We start from the raw sequence: 17,501 nt of genomic DNA, 5'->3' as shown, positions 1-17,501 counted from the left end.
TTCAGGATGTTACTATTAATTAGTAAAATTTTAAAGTTTTAAATTATTTTAAAAACTACTAAAATATTGAAGAATTTAGTTCAAATCTCATTTGCAACTTCAAGTTTTTATATTATATTAAAAAAAAAATAACTTTTCATTTTTAAAATTATGATTAGATTGATACTAAAATGATAAAATATTCATAGTAAGATGGATTTTGGGCTGAGCTCGATGGGTGAATCTTCAACTTAAATCTAGGTCGGATTAATATTTCTTAATCCAATTAGCTTGTATAAACAACAAAATAGATGATGTTTAGAAGCAATTTTAAAGATTTTGTCAAGCACTTGGAAAATTCTTAAACACGACGAAAAAAAAAAAGTTTTTTTATTTATTTTAATATTAGAAATTAGTGCTAGTGATCAACCATTTTGTTAGAAGTCATTAATTTGAGTCGAACAAAGACGAACGATATGAATGTCAAAGTTGAATGAAAATTATTCCACATGATACAGAGCATAGCATAGACTTGGTCCCCCTGTCATCGTATCTCCATATCCAGGACAATTTGATTACTTATCCCGGAAGTATCATCCAGAAGACTCCAGGGTTTATCACCAGTACATCACATGTACCCATAATTTTCTTCGGCGGACGTAGGCAGAACAGGTTTATCATCTCTGTATGCATGATTTTCTTCGACAACCGCGTAGTTGGAGGTCTTTTTTTAAGTCTTCTTTCACTTCTATATAAGAACAGAGCATCACATGGTTATTAAACACCATTCTCTACCTCTCTCTCAGACCATGAAACTCCACTGGTCATGGATGGTGGTACTGGCCACACTATGTGTAGCTCCGCTGTGCTTCGCGATGGAGCCCGTCTCCGAGTCAGATAAACTCGGAAGCTTGCCTGGACAACCACATGTCAGCTTCCAACAGTTTGGTGGATACGTAACCATTGATGAAAAGCAAGGCAGAGCTCTTTTTTACTACTTTGTTGAAGCAGTAACTGATCCTACTGGCTCAAAGCCTCTTGTTCTCTGGTTAACTGGAGGTAATTAGTATCAAATTCTTCTTCTCTGGCATCTTGTTAAGGTAAGTAGATAAAGTTAGAATCATTTCATTCTTGGTCTCTGAGTAGTGGAATTTATTTTGTAGGACCTGGTTGTTCGTCCCTAGGAGGGGGGGCTTTCATGGAACATGGCCCTTTTAGGCCCCGCGGGAACACTCTGTTCAGGAATAAGCATAGCTGGAACAGAGGTGTGTTGTAGATTTTGGACAAAGTTGTTTTCAATTTCAATCAAGTGTGATAGAATTTATTAGTATTTAGTGCACTTTGCTCAATTTTTCTCGACTTTGATATTAATGAAATTACTAAAATGATGAAATTTACCTCTGAAATTCTTCTATCACAGAGGCAAATATGTTGTATGTGGAGTCACCAGCTGGAGTTGGGTTTTCTTATTCTCGTAATAAGTCCTTCTATGACGATATAAATGATGAAGTCACAGGTTCATTTTTTATCCCCTTTTGTCAATGATTTCAACTAAAGTTGCTTAACATTTGTCTTCAAACGTACTGATATTTGGATGTTTTTCTTAAGCACGAGACAATCTCGCATTCTTGGAGGGCTGGTTCATGAAATTTCCAAAGTACAGGAACAGAGAATTATTCATTACAGGGGAGAGTTATGCAGGTAATTTTAGTGAAGACCTGTTATTCAGGTTAAGACAATCATTTGAATTCATGGTGAATTCATCAATTTTTATTTTCTCTTCCTATTTTAATTGAAGGTCTCCTTTTAATTTTATGTTAGGTCACTACGTTCCGCAACTTGCACAGCTCGTTATTAATTCCGGCAAGAATTTCAATTTGAAAGGAATCCTTGTGAGTAGAGAAAATGGAAAATTTGCATTAAGTATACATTCTTAAAATAAATGGTTGGGCTAAAACTGATAATTGAGCTCGATTTGATGGCTGCATGCAGATTGGAAATCCTCTTCTAGAATTCGATACTGATATGAATGCCCAAGGAGACTTTTTCTGGTCCCATGGATTGATTTCAGATTCTACACATGCACTTCTCACGTCCACCTGCAACTATTCCCAAATTATGCGATGGGTTTATAATATCAGCGAGTCTCTGTCGCCCGAGTGTTACGAGGTATATAACAAGTCTGCGGGAGAAATTGGTGGATCAGTTGACCCATTTGATGTTCTTGGGACAAATGTTTATCATCGGTAAGGTTTCATTTCTTCACTCCAGTTGGTGGGCAGAGGGAAGGAGAAAAAAAAAGACTTGTTTGTACTTGACTTTGATGGTAATATTTGGGTTTGACTCATGCAGGAAGAGGTCTGCCTAACAGATGAAGTGGACGTGTATCTAAACAGGAAAGATGTGCAGAAGTCTCTCCATGCCCAGCTTGTGGGCACGCCCAACTGGACTTTATGCTATCCGTAAGGATTCCACACTTTTCCAATTTACTCTATGGACGGGTTTACTTTATTTAAGGGGAAAGGAAAGGAAGGGAATCATTCCATTTCCTCTCTCCTCATCCGTGGGAAATCGATTTCGATTCCGGATTTCTTGGATCTGTTGTTTTAACATTGTTCTGTATTGCAGGGATAATGCCCACTTCTTGAAAGACGCTGTGATTCCATCTATTAATGTTGTGGAATGGCTTGTTAGGTCTGGGATCCGCGCCTCTGTTTACAGGTAGGTTCCATTCGTCTGATGATATGACATCTGGAAATGTTGGGTTTTTATTTACAATTATGAAAATAACAATTAAAAAATAAAATAAAATTGCAGCGGAGATCAAGATTCAAGGATCTCCCTAATTGGAACCAGGTCTTTACTGGAGGGATTGGCAAAGAAGCTGAAGCTGAAAACAACCGTGCCTTACAGAAATTGGTTCGAGAAGAAACAGGTTCACATATGATCATTCCACATACTAATTGAAATTGAAGGTGAGACAAATTAAAAATAAGTGACCGTAATGACCATGTTTTCCACTTTTCCTTTCCTCTTCAGGTGGGTGGGTGGACGCAAGTGTACGGTGATATCCTATCTTTTGCGACCATCAGAGGAGGTTCTCACACAGCACCCATATCACAACCGGCGAGATCACTGGCGCTGTTGACGGCATTTCTAGAAGGAAAGCCCCTCCCAGATGCATGAAACTCATCAATTTCATGGTTGAATGAATAAGTTGGAGGGGATGGTGTTTTATCTCGCCAGCAAATGTCACATCCTCTGTGTATGGATGTGTTTCATTTATATACATATAGTGGAAAAATAATTGTATCATGTAATTTGAATTTGGGTGTAAAAGTTTTAATAGTCTACACGAAGCCGCAAAAAATTGTGATTTAGTCATTTTTTAATAATAAAAAAATTAATGATTTTTTTTTTTTACTATGAAAAAAATAAATTTAAATCATTGGTGGGATGTAAGTTAATTTAATTTTTACTTATTTTTTGCTTGCATGATTCACTTATTGAGGAGAATAAAAGGAAAAATTACTCGTATTTCATACCTTTGAAATATTGCAAAATTTTTTTTTTCTGATAACCAAAACCATAAACATAAAAAAAACAAAATTTTAATATGATTTGACAATCAATCTAATATTACATCTGTAGAGTACATCAACACTTCAAAATTCATTGATCAAAAGAAAAGTTACAACTTAAAACAACATTTTAATTACGGTTGCATTTGCTAAAAAAACCTTTAAAATATAAATAATTAAATATATGTTAGAGACAAATTTGTTATTCATCACATAAGAAAAACTTCACCTCTCACATCTTAAGGAAATATAACAAAACTAATTTAGGTATCACAATCCAACATTTTCTATGTATTCAAATAACAAATAATTTTGGGATTAAATAATTATTTTTTATACATTTCCAAAATTAATACAATTTAGTCACTATCATTTTTCCAAGTAATAAAAATTATACGATATGATTATTCTTGTTTTGTATGTAGGAAAGAAAATACAATTTAGTTATTATTACTGAAAATTTTGTGGAAATATTATGTAGTTTAGTTATTATGTTTTGAAAAATAGTAAAAAAAAAAAGGAAATATTTATTTAAATAAAAATTTTAATGAAGTCTATTCTTCTTGTATTTTTTATTTTTTAAAATTCTTTTATATATTTATTAATTATGAATCTCCTTTTCCCCTTTAAAAACCTTCCAAAGAACTTTAAAGATTTTGGAGAAATTTGAAAAGCTTCAAACAAAGGATTTGAACCTCCCGTGGTCCTCTTCTCTTAACTGAGAATTTAGGATTTCCCTAGTTTATAAAGATTGAGGGGATTTTCTATTGTCTTAGGCTATGTTTGGTTATTAAAAGGTTTAAAAGTAAATACAAGAGAGAGAAAAAAATGAAAGAAAGAAGAAAAGAAAAGAAAAGAAAAGAAAATAAATAAATTTAAAATAAATAAATTATTTTTATATATTACTTCAAACTTTTTTTATAAATTTAACTCTTCTATTTTTAATAATTTTAATGATTTTTAACTTTCTTTTGCATTTTATAGTAAAATCAAATACGAGAAAATAATTTTCTTTAACATTTTTTTTTCTTTTCCTACTGAAAAACCAAACATAACCTTAAAATTTAAATTTATTTCTCAAAATTGATAATTATTATTTTAGTTATTAATTCAATATTTTTATATATTCTAATCCTCTAATTTTAATTGTTCAAAATCTATTTCTGAATTTATGGACCCATATAATATTATTTTATTTATCAAAAACTCGTCTTGTCAACATAAGTTTAAATAACTTTTTTTTTCTATAATAAAAACATATTATTTTAGAATGATGTTTTATGTGTTATTACTTTAAATATAATTTCTACTACTAACTACATAATAAGCAAATAATTAGGGTTAATAAAAAATAATTTTATTTATTAAATATATATAAATTAATATTTAATAAGACCATAAAAATGAAATAATTAACATTTTTAACATGTCAAACACCTTATAGTATTAAAAATTTTCAAATATTATAAATGTTAAAAGCACTTTCTAAAATGACCATAAAATTGAATCTAAATCTATTTTATGAAAGTCTTACAATATAAGCAAAATATATAAAAGAAAAATAATATAAAACAAAATTTTTATTAAAATTAATAAATTATGTGATACAATCTTTGTGATAATATTTTTTTTTTTGTAAAATAATATATTCCTCTAATTCTTTTAATTTGATCGTAATTTGAAAGATATGAAAATGTTTCCTTGATTTGAGAGAATTACAAAGACAATTAACGACTTGATTTGGAATGAACTCGTTCAAAGGCAAGGATCGTGTAAGAAATACTTATATCGTTTCTTGAACTTGTAAGGAGATTTCATTAAGAAAATTTGTTAATAAAAAAATATTTATTTATTTTATTTTCATTTATTTCAATTAAAATACTTGTTCCCTCTAATATAGTATTTTCCCATATATCACCTTTTTAATACATGTGACGTTTCAAAATAGTACTTATTATTAATCCCAAATTTTATCCAAAGCCACGTTTTTTTTTAACATCTTTTTAATAATAATTTATTTCACCGAAAATTTGGATCTATGACAACTTTCTTCCTTCAAGGGAGAATTGTGTTTTGGGCCCAACTGGGCCAAAAAATTGATAAAAGATCCTCATAAGTTTCATATTTAAACCCAACACCTAAAGAAAGTCTACAAATTGAAAAGAAGGATATGAAACATTTAATTTTTCGAAAATGCCCTTTATTGTCAAAAAGAAAAAGAAAACAATTAACTTCCCACTCTCTTTCATTCTTTTTTTCCCTCTCTCTTTCATCATTCACCTTATCTTTTTCTCTCACATATTAATCGGTGGGACATGTAAATTAATTCTTTTCTAGAAAGGTGTTACTATTTTCATCAATTATTTTTCTCCCAAAAACCATGCCTAATAAATTAAATATTGGTAATCAATGGTTGAAAAGGATTATTACTATATTTTTAAAGTAAATTTTTTTTAAATACCTCATAAAATATTTTTTTTAAAACTTAAAAAATATATAATAAATAATTTTTAAACACCTTAAAAAATATTATTATTCTTTTTTATCCAATATATATATATAAATATCTTTAAGGTTGTAGACAATTATTTGAATATTTTCTCTATTTTTTGGACAATTCATTGATATTGTTTTAATATATTATTGTAACATGATCATCTTTTAACTAATGGTGATAATTAATTTTTAATTGAATAATGTATTATAACTTAATAATTTGAAAAATATTCAAATGCCTTTTTAAATCTAAAATAGATGTGGACTTGACATGATTTAAATTATTAAAGCATGATATCATTAAGTCAAGCAAATGTATCATATTAAGAGATGTGTATGTAAATTATATCATAATTTTCTCTTTTTTTATTTTTTTTTCCTCGTACATGATATCTTTTGTATAGAGTTTTGTAGATGAAAAATAATAAAATCTTTTGTTATGTAAAGAGGTATAACAACACATTAAAATTGAAAAGAGAATATAATGGAATACAAATTAGATGAAAATCACTTTAAATAAGGATATAATAGAAAACATATAAATGTAAGAAAAAACAAGTTTAGATGAAATTTAAAATAAAAAATCAAATAAAATAAATTAAAAGTAATAATATAAAAATTGTAGAATCTTTAAAACTATAATTACAACAAAAAAATTATTTTAAATTAACTTGATAATTTAAATTAATGATTTTTTATAAAAAAAAAATTACAAATGTTACAAAGATAATTTTTTATCCTTGTTAATTCTATTTAAATATGATTTTTTTAATATCTGCTAACATTATGTTTATAAAGGTAAAATAGTAAAAATATATATTTCATTCAGTTTACTTGTAATAAACACTTTAAATGTGATTAATTTTAATTTTATTTCCTATGTTTTAATTTTGGTAGAGAAGATCTAAATGACATAGTTTGGTAAAAAAAAAATTCATAATTTTTCCTCAACGGTTATTATATGTTGTTTATATTGTCTTAAGTTATTTGAAACAATGACATTAATGTGTTATCCATTTATATTAATTTGATTTCATAAAAAAAAAAAGGTAATACCTAAATATTATGGTTAATTTTCCTTTATATAGGATGTAAATGTAATAAGAAAAAATATTGTTAAAACTACTTAAATGAAATATGCAATTACAAATTTTGGATGATGAAATTTAAAATTTAAAATTAAAACAATTTTTAGGTGAAGGAATGTGTGGGGGAAAAGTGTTCAATCCTTATGTGACAAGAAAAAAAAAAGTTCAGAATTGATTAAAATCTTGCATAAAAGACAACCTTGTACACCCTTGTATAATTAGTACATTTACCCCATACAGTTAGTACATTGCCTTACATAGTGAGTGGAATACTCTTTTATAGTTAGTGTAACACCCTTATATAATAGTGCAAATTTCATAAACAATTTATGGGTAACAAAAAAAATAAAGAAATGATTCAAAATCGACTAAAATCTTTCACAAATGGTAGCCTTGTACACCCTTGTACACTTAGTATATTTCCCTTGTACACTTAGTACATTTCCCTTGTACAGTTAGTGTAACATCATTGTACAATGGTGCAATATCTCTCTCTTAAGTTGTGTGTCCACGTAGATATATTAATCTTATTTCTAATGGTTTGGTTAACAAAATGGTGGATGAATTATGATTAAATTTTTTTCCCCAAACATTATTACTAAGAAAAGTATCGAAATTTTCATGTAAAAGTTAAATAAATTGCATGACGTAGGTATGCAATCTATGGGTGACAAGGAAAATGAAAAAGTGATTCAAAATCGATTAAATTTTTTTTATAGATGGTAGTCTTGTACACCCTTGTACACTTAGTACATTTTCCTTGTACACTTAGTACATTTTCCTTGTACACTTAGTACATTTCCCTTGTACAATTAGTGTAATACCATTGCACAATATATCTATCCTAAGTAATATGTCCATGTAGGTGTGTTAACCATATTTCTAATGGTTTAACTAATAAAAAGATGAATGAATTAGGGCTAGTTTTTTTTTTCCCAAACATCATTATTGGGGAAAGTATTAGAATTTCCATATGGGAGTTAAATAAAGTGCATGACATGAGTATGCAATTTGTGGGTGACAAGGAAAATAAAGGAGTGGTTCAAAATAGATTGAAATCTTTTATAAATGGTAATCTTATACACTGTTTGTACACTTAGTACATTTCCCTTATACAGTTAGTAAATACTCTTGTATAGTGACACAAATTTCATATTCCCGTAGTACATATATGTCAATATTTGTATTAAACATGATTCTAGTAGTTTGATTAAAAAAATGATGAAAAACTTCAATCCAATTTTTTTATGAACATATTACATTTTTGTGAAAAAAAATATACAATTGACCAATTCCTTTATTTAATTGTGAACATATTATATTTTAAAAATAAAAAAGAATAATTAATAAATGAAATTTAATTCTTTTTATTATCTTAGTATTAAACAAGGTCTTCAATTTTCATTTTTAAAAATATTTTTCATTTTTTTAATTAAATGTATTTTCAAAAAGAGACAATATAGAAAATAAAAATAATTTTTAAAAATAAAAAATAATAAAAACTAGAAAAAATATTTTAAAACCAAACTCAAACATAATCTATATAATTTTTAACTACTTGTTTTTATTTAAAATGAGTAAACATATCATTTAACCCTTTTGTATGAGAAAAAAATCAATCTCTACTATACTATGTATTGATATAATCCATTTCTAAATACGAAAACATTTTAGTTGGATATTTAAAATAAAAACTCTTCATCTATCCTCTTTCTCTCTTTTTCTTTTTTCTCATTTCAATAAATTTTCAATTAATTCAAATCATTAAAAAAATTCCTTAATAAACAAATTTGGAACATTCATATAACTTATTACAAAAGTCTATGTTAAAAAAATTATTAAACTATGGAAAGAAAAAGATTAAAAAAAAAAACTTTAAACTTTTTATTTTATAATAATAAAAAATAAACTTTAAAATACTTTTTAGTATAAAAGAAAAAAAATAGTAAATATATTTATTTTAAATAGTGTTTTAATCATTAAATTATTTACTTGTAAAATGTAAAAAATAATTTTTATTCATTTAAATTAATATTTTTTTCAAAAGTATGTTCCAAAATAATTTTTGAATCATTAATATAATTTTTATTTATTTATAATTTAAAAATAGAAAATAATGTTGATTTTCAATTATTTTTAAAGGAGTTTAAAAAATAATAAAAAATAAAAAAAATGATTAAATAAAGGAGAATTTTATGGATGGGGCATGTAAAGAGTGAGTGATGGTATAAAGACAAAATGATGAGTGTAAGTAAAAAAAAAAAAAAAAAGGGTATTTTTGTCTATTCCAACCTTATATCCTTACAATCGTGTTGGGAGGATCTTTTATTAATTTTTGGCCCAACGGGCTCAAAACACGCTTCCTTCAAGGCTCAAAACACGCTTCCTTCAAATTAGATTCCTTTCTCCTCGGATCTGAATACACGATGGGACGTGTCTTTTAAATAGTACAACCAGGAACGTGTCGACTGAAATTGTATGCTTGGATCAGTGAGTTTCTTTTCTCACTGGAAAGTAGGACGGAGGACAACCTTGGCGTCACTCATGACGTCCAAAGAAACACCACTCCAAATATATCTGCGTTCACACTGGGTACTTTTTTCAACGCATGGAAATTGTGCCCTTCCTATAATAAATTGGAGAATCAAGCTGTCTCCATAGCTTCTCTTTCTCTCTCGGTAACCATGCAAACCCAGTCTTGGATGATGATCCTGGCTGCAGTATGTGCAGCTCTGGTTCACTTCTGTTCATCAGCAGTGGAGTCCCACTCTGCCCAGGCTGATCAAATCAGTAGTTTGCCGGGACAACCCGAGTTAGCTTTCAACAATTTTCGGGATACATAACCATAGATGAAAAGCAGGACAGATCTTTCTTTTACTACTTTGTTGAAGCGGAAGATGACACAACTGCTTTAAAGCCTCTGGTTGTCTGGTTCAGTGGAGGTAAAATTTATGCTTTAAATTAACTGTAGCTGCTAAAGTTAGAATCATTTCTGAGTTTTTAACAGATCTAGCATTAATTTTATCTTTTTCCTTGTATAGGACCTGGTTGCTCCTCCGTGGGAGGTGGAGCTTTCACCCAACATGGCCCTTTTAGACCCAGTGGAGATATCCTACTCACCAATAAATACAGTTGGAACAGAGGCACGCCACAAAATATTATTCTCCCCTTTTTTATTTTGTAGGAGAGTGCTACTTGGCTGTAGTCATGGCAAGGAAAATGACCCAAGAAAGGGCCGTAGTCAAATAATGAACTTCATATTTTTTTATTGCTTTATGTTACAGAAGCAAACATGTTATATCCGGAGTCACCTGCTGGAACTGGATTCTCTTATTCTGCTAATACGTCCTTCTACACCAACCTAAATGATGAGATTGCAGGTTTTTTTCCTTTTGAAATTTCATCAAGAATTTAACTAGCGGTTACTGAGAATTGGTTTCAATCTGATACATTTTTCTAACTGATTATGGGTCTGCTTTTCTTTATAAGCACGAGACAATCTCGTCTTCTTGAAGAATTGGTTCATCAAATTCCCACAATACAAGAACAGCGAATTGTTCATAGCTGGAGAGAGTTATGCTGGTATGCTGTAACATAATAAAGAATATTCACAAGTCTCTTCCCACGTTAACCAAAATTTTGTCCTTTGATTTCAAGCGCTCTGATCAAACATGATTTTTTTTTGCTTCAATCCTCTGCTTGATTTATTCTTTTTTCAGGTCACTTTGTTCCACAACTTGCCCAACTCATTCTTGAGTCCCGCGTGAAGTTCAATTTGAAAGGAATCCTTGTGAGTTGAGGCAGAGAAAAATCCGGATTAGTTTTTCTTCAAGGATTGGGCTGAAATTAATGTTAGGACTTAACTTTAATATTGCAGATGGGAGATCCTCTTATGGATTTCGATACTAATTACAACTCAGTCCCACATTTCTACTGGTCCCATGGCTTGATATCAGATTCTACTTACAATCTTTTCTCTTCAAAGTGCAATTATTCTCGAATGAACAGAGAGCAGACATCTGGTTCTTTATCACCTGCTTGTTTAGCTGTACGAAGCCAATATTCACAAGAAGTTGGTGACTCTGTTGACCGGTTTGATGTCACTCTTAACTCCTGCTTACCATCTGTCGATCCACAACCGGTAAGGTTAACATGATCTCAACAGTGCTCCACCATTAAAATACACTGCAATTAATTTCATCCCCATGATAATTTACTTTTTTTAATCAGGAAGAACCATGTATTAGGAATTTGCACAATTTTGCTCTAGTTTGTACATGACTTTGCTTTTGGCCTATGCAGCAAGTCACAGAGAATGTGGATGTTTGTATAGGAGACGAAGTAAACAAGTATTTGAATAGGGAAGATGTGCAGAAGTCTCTCCATGCTAGACTAGTTGGAGTCGCCAACTGGAGTATGTGCAGCGGGTAAAATTCAATCTACAATGGACCTCTACTACATAACCAACTTTTTTTCTAGCATCCATATTTGCTTTTTCTTTTTCTCTTACCTTTTGCTTTTTAAAATTGCGATTTCATGGATATAAATTGTTTTTTTTTTAATCTCCATGTTACAGTGCTCTTAGATACAATATAAAAGACAAGGAGATAACCATGATTCCTGTCATGGGCTCCCTTGTCAAGTCTGGTATCCGGACCTTTGTTTACAGGTAATGTTACATGATACATATGGGCGCTATTTTTTTTCATTATGATTCAAAATAGTGATAGTAATACTTAAAAACCTCTACAGTGGAGATCAAGATTCAGTAATCCCACTATTTGGAACTCGGACTCTGGTGGATGGATTGGCGAAGGAGTTGAGACTGAATACAACTGTACCTTACAGAAATTGGTTTGAGGGAGAACAGGTTGGCTTCTATACATGAATATGAGATTAACTTCATAACTCACTTCAAGTTTCAACTGCTTAATTAAAGATCGGATGATTCAAATCTCATTCATGATGGTTTTTCTTCTGTTTTTCTAGGTTGGTGGATGGACGCAAGTTTATGGTGACATCCTATCCTTTGCCACCGTGAGAGGAGGGTCACATACAGTGCCGGGTACACAACCAGCCAGAGCACTAGTTCTGTTCACTGCATTTCTAAAAGGACAACCCCCACCAGCTGAATGAACGGATCAAATTCACGGATAAGAACTATAGGTCATTATGTATTACTAGATAACAGAGGATGTCTCTTCATATTGTGTTCAGATATTAATGCATTTCCTTTTAGATTAGATCAATGCTCTTCACATCCTCATTTTCCATGCATTTAGCAGCATCTCAGGTATCAGAACGGCAAATTTGGATTTAAAATCCTGTGATTATTGTAGAGGACTTCAGTTGGAACACTCAGATTAGAATTAGAAGCAGAATTTTTTCGTAAAGAGAAGGATAAACTGCTAACTATAAGCCTAAAACCAAACCAAAAAGCTTATCAGCCCATAACTAGCACTATATGGGGTCAATATTCCAAGCCTAAAATTAATGGCCCACGCACAACACCTAATATCCTAACCAAACAGCAGCCTTTTCTTTCCTAGCCCTAAAACCCTTGTTTCTTCAATCTCACGACCACTCTCTTGTTTTCACACCCTTGGATCTCAACTTCGGGAGGAGACGATGCAACATGAAGCAAACCACGATTTTATGGCTTTAAGAATATGGTGGAAGAAAGCTCTGATTGGCAGAGAATAGCAGCACCGACTTGCACTCTTCTAGAGATTTAGAAATAGGTTGAAATTTGATACACTTCTTAAGAAAAAAAAAAAAAATCTTTTGTTGACTTTTTCGAAGAAAAATTCAAAGCATATTATATAATAAAATGAATATTATACTAAAGAACGATAGATTAATTTGATTGTTTAAGTTTCTCGAATTAATCAACATTGGTGGTATCTATAAGAGATCGAAGACACCATCATCCTAGCTACATCACACGCCAAAGGTCTCCATTCAGCTGTCTCTCTCTCTCCAGAGTCCAGAGACGTCTGTCTCATCAAAGCCCTGAAATCCCAGTCATAGATGGTATGTTATACTTATAATAATAGCCACAACATGTACAACTCCGTTATGCCCAACAATGGAGACACTCTGCAAGCCCACGTCAGTTTTCAACAATTTTCTGGATATGTAACCATGGATGGAAAGCAACACAGTGCTCTCTTTTCTACTAATTTGTTGAAGCAGAAAATGAAGTGGAGGCGGTTTCACTTTTTCTTCTTGTTAGTTGTTACGGGGAGGAACATTTTTTCTATATGAATCTCTATCAGTTTGTATTAAAAAATAGTGTGTGACTTTGTTTTACAGCCAGCTTATGATTCAAATATGCAGAAAGCCACAGAGGATGTAGATGATTGCTGCTTGCATATACAACAAAACAACGAAGTGGCCAAGTGTTTTTAAGCAGGAAAGACGTGCTTAAAGCTTTCTGCATTAACTAAAAATATAATTTACTTTGAATCTGTGACTAAAAATGTTGTTTCATAGTGATTTTACAAAATAATTTTAACATTTGTAATACTTGAGATTTTTTATTATTTAAATATTAAAAATGCTAAAAATATTTTTTTAAATCAGTGTCCAAGTGTAACTCTAATAATTATCACAATTCATGGGGAGAATGGAGATCAAGATTCAATTTTGTCCCACTATTTGGGAGTCGGACTCAGGTGAGCGAATTGGCCAAGGAATGCTTCAGGTGCGCGTCGGGGCGCGCTTCAGGTCGCTTCGGGGTAAGCTTCAGGATCGTGTCGAGGCGCGCTCAGGTGAGCGAATTGGCCAAGGAACGCTTCAGGTGCGCGTCGAGCCTCGCTCCAGTGCGCGTCGCGGCGCGCTTCAGGTGAGCTTCGGGGCGCGCTTCAGGTCGCTTCGGGGTAAGCTTCAGGGTCGTGTTGAGGCGCGCTCAGGTGAGCGAATTGGCCAAGGAAGCTTCAGGTGCGCGTCGAGCCTCGCTCCAGTGCGTGTCGCGGCGCGCTTCAGGTGCGCGTCGGGGCGCGCTTTAGGTCGCTTCGGGGTCGTGTCGAGGAGCGCTCAGGTGAGCGAATTGGCCAAGGAACGCTTCAGGTGCGTCGAGCCTCGCTCCAGTGCGCGTCGCGGCGAGCTTCAGGTCGCTTCGGGGTAAGCTTCAGGGTCGTGTTGAGGCGCGCTCAGGTGAGCGAATTGGCCAAGGAACGCTTCAGGTGCGCGTCGGGGCGCGCTTCAGGGTCGTGTCGAGGGGCGCTCAGGTGAGCGAATTGGCCAAGGAACTCTTCAGTTGCGCGTCGAGCCTCGCTCCAGTGCGCGTCGGGGCGCGCTTCGGGGTCTTGTCGAGGCGCGCTTCAGAGCAAGGCGGCTACCCCGAAAGGGATACGCGTCAGGGTTTGAGAATGGATGAGGCACGCTTCCGGTGCCCGCTTTTCAGACCTGGAGGGTGGACGCGTCAGTCTGAATGTGGTTGAACAAAAAAATGGATGCAAAGCAAATTTTACATTTGTTTTTTTATAAGAACTACATATTTTATGTAAAGGTTTTATATTTTATGTAAAATATAGAAAGTATATCCACTTGTCACCTTAGTTATTCTTGACTATATTAGGTAATAAAAAATTTATGCAATTAAATTATTGATTTTTTTAACTAGCAAAAATGTTATATGATTGAATTATTATTAATCTTTTTAAAATAGTAAAAAATGAAAGTGAGAAACCATTACTCTTTTTTTTTTTTAATTGACTTATTATGAAGTTTATTATTATTGTTTTTTATTTTTTTTATATGTTTTAATATTTACTAATTATGAAAATTAAAATTTTAAAAGCTTAGGCCCAATGTCAATTTGGGAAGCTAAAATATTCACTCTAGACTTTTAACTTCAAAAATTTTGTAAGGGAGAAAAGGTCATCATCCCTATCTAAATATACTAATTAAAATGTTTTTATTATGTAATACTTTTGCATTTCTAATAAAAATGCATTTAAGAAAAATTAACTAAATTATGTTTAGTTTCCAAAATATTGGAAGAGAAATGTGAAGGAAATTAAAAAATATATTTAAACTTAATAAATAATTTTAAGACATTACTTGAAAGTCATTTCATACATTTTAATTTTATTGTATAAAGATTGAATAATTTGAAAATGCATAAATTATATTATGTTTGGTTCTTCAAAAATTTAAGAAAAAAAATGAAATATATATATATATATATATATATATATATATATATATATATATATATATATATATATATATATATATATATATATATAATTAATAAATTATTTTTATATGTTATTTTAAATTTATTTCACTTATTTTTTTTGTCTTGATTAAATAATTAAAATATATAAAAATTTATAATTTGTTTTAATTATATTTGATTCTCCTTATATATATATATATATACTATGAAACCGTTTTTATGTTGTTGAGCACATGCACGTATATTCAGAGCAAACCCCCACTATGCACTTGAACAAACAATTGGACTAAGCTTGGGATGAAGAAAATGGAGATGTGGATAGTGAAAATGCAATATTTTCTTAAAATGCAAAGTGAAAAAAGTTTGGAATGCTGTTGAATTTGGTTAGTCTCCAACTAAGGTGTTGGATAGAGAAGGTAGACCAACAAATGTTATCAAGCCTAAGTCGGAATAAGATAGAGGTGATAATGAAGCTAGTGAAAACAATGTTAGAGTCATGTATTCCATCTTTAATGTCATTAACACATATGAATTCCATAGGATAGCTACATGTACTTTGGCTAAAGAGGCTTGGGACATTCTCTAAGTGACTCATGAAGGAACTAATGCTGCGAAAGTGTTCAAACTTCAGATGTTGACCTCTAGGTTTGAGACAATTAGGATGAAAGATTATGAAAACTTTGGAGAGTTTTATGCAAAACTGATGAACATTGTGAATTCTAGCTTTAATCTAAGTAAGCCCATTCTTAACTCCAAAGTGGTTTAAAAAATTCTAAGATCTCTTTCGGAGAGATTTAGAGCAAAAGTCACCGCCATTGAAAAGTCCAAGGATGTGGATTCCTTGAAAGTAGATAAACTTGTAGGTTCACTCCAAACCTTTAAAATGACTCTTGGATCACCTAGGAAATCAAAGAGCATTGCCTTAAATACCATTAAAGATGAGTCCTTAGGTTCCAAAGGTGAGAGTGATGAGAAAATATCGAATAGAGAAGTTGCTAGATTTGCTAGAAAATTCAAAAAATACATGAAGTTCAAGAAATATAAGAAGTCCAAGGAAAATGCTAAAAAATAGAACAATTCAATGGGAAAATCAAATGTAAAAGACAAAAAGAAAGACAAGAATGTCAAAAAGGACCTTGAGGTTGAGTGCTTAAAGTGTGGGGAAAAGAGGCACTATGCCATCGAATGTCCCTAAAAAAAAAGAGTCATGTAAGTCACTTGGAGTCACACAAATCATGTCAATCAAGTGAAAAAGAATCAAATGCAAGTGAGGAATGCACTAATTTCATAGCCTTTATGGTAAGTGTCATTGAGGAAACACTCGAGAAAGAAGTTTTTGGTGAGTCTTGTGAGTCAAGTGACTTTGATGGTAATGAGATGAGTTTTGACTCTGCATATAAGACTTTGTACAAGGAGTGATTAAGTCTAAAACAGGAACAAATTGAGTGGACGACTTCTAGTGAGTCTTGTGAATCAAGTTAAGTCTCAACTTGAGACGTGTGAGGCTTAAGCTTCAATGTACTTGGAACAAAAAATCAAAATGGAAAACCAACCTATCCTTTCTCAACTTGTTTGCATTCCATTATTCTTTGCTTCAAAGTGATCACAGGTATTGCTCTCTTTCCTCAGTTCCCATATCATTATCATTTTCTTTGTTTATCTTCATATTCTCATTTCTTGTTCTTTCTGTTCAATGACAAACATTATTTTCATTTTATTCTCTTCTTGTATCTTTACTTGTTGTACCTTTTTTTCCGTTTAAAAGTTTGTTTGAAGAAGGAAGACTAGTTTGGGGTTTTTAAATTGAAATGATGATTTTGTCATCACTTAAACCATGTCACATGTTCAACATTATGCATATTTTGGTCATTATAACTAACATCATCACACAACACAATAAATGTATATGGCATGTATTTATGAAGTATGATGGGTACATTGTTGAATTTTAAATGTAAAGGGGTAATATGAAAAACATACTATTAGTTGAAGGTAAAGTGTAATACACTCTTTTATTTTATATGTTTTAAATTATTTTATATATTTATTCATTATTAATTATGAAGATTAAATTCAAGTCCAGGCCTTGTTTTACAATGTTTTCTTAAATTAGTTTTGAAATTAAAGGAAAAAGAAACAATGTTTTTTGGTACTTTTAAAGATGTGTTT

At 31.4% G+C, this 17,501-nt stretch overlaps 2 pseudogenes; both read left to right on the top strand.

The window, feature by feature from the left end:
- Positions 1–722: 722 nt before the first annotated feature.
- On the top strand, positions 723–3,359 carry LOC117910281 (annotated as a pseudogene).
- Positions 3,360–9,760: 6,401 nt separating this feature from the next.
- On the top strand, positions 9,761–12,393 carry LOC117910283 (annotated as a pseudogene).
- Positions 12,394–17,501: the final 5,108 nt, after the last annotated feature.

The sequence above is a fragment of the Vitis riparia genome, unplaced genomic scaffold, assembly GCF_004353265.1.
Source record: "Vitis riparia cultivar Riparia Gloire de Montpellier isolate 1030 unplaced genomic scaffold, EGFV_Vit.rip_1.0 scaffold690_pilon_pilon, whole genome shotgun sequence".
NCBI classification, from domain to species: Eukaryota; Viridiplantae; Streptophyta; class Magnoliopsida; order Vitales; family Vitaceae; genus Vitis; species Vitis riparia.
Note: the sequence above shows the minus strand (reverse complement) of the source record. Positions and strands in the feature narration are given on the sequence as shown.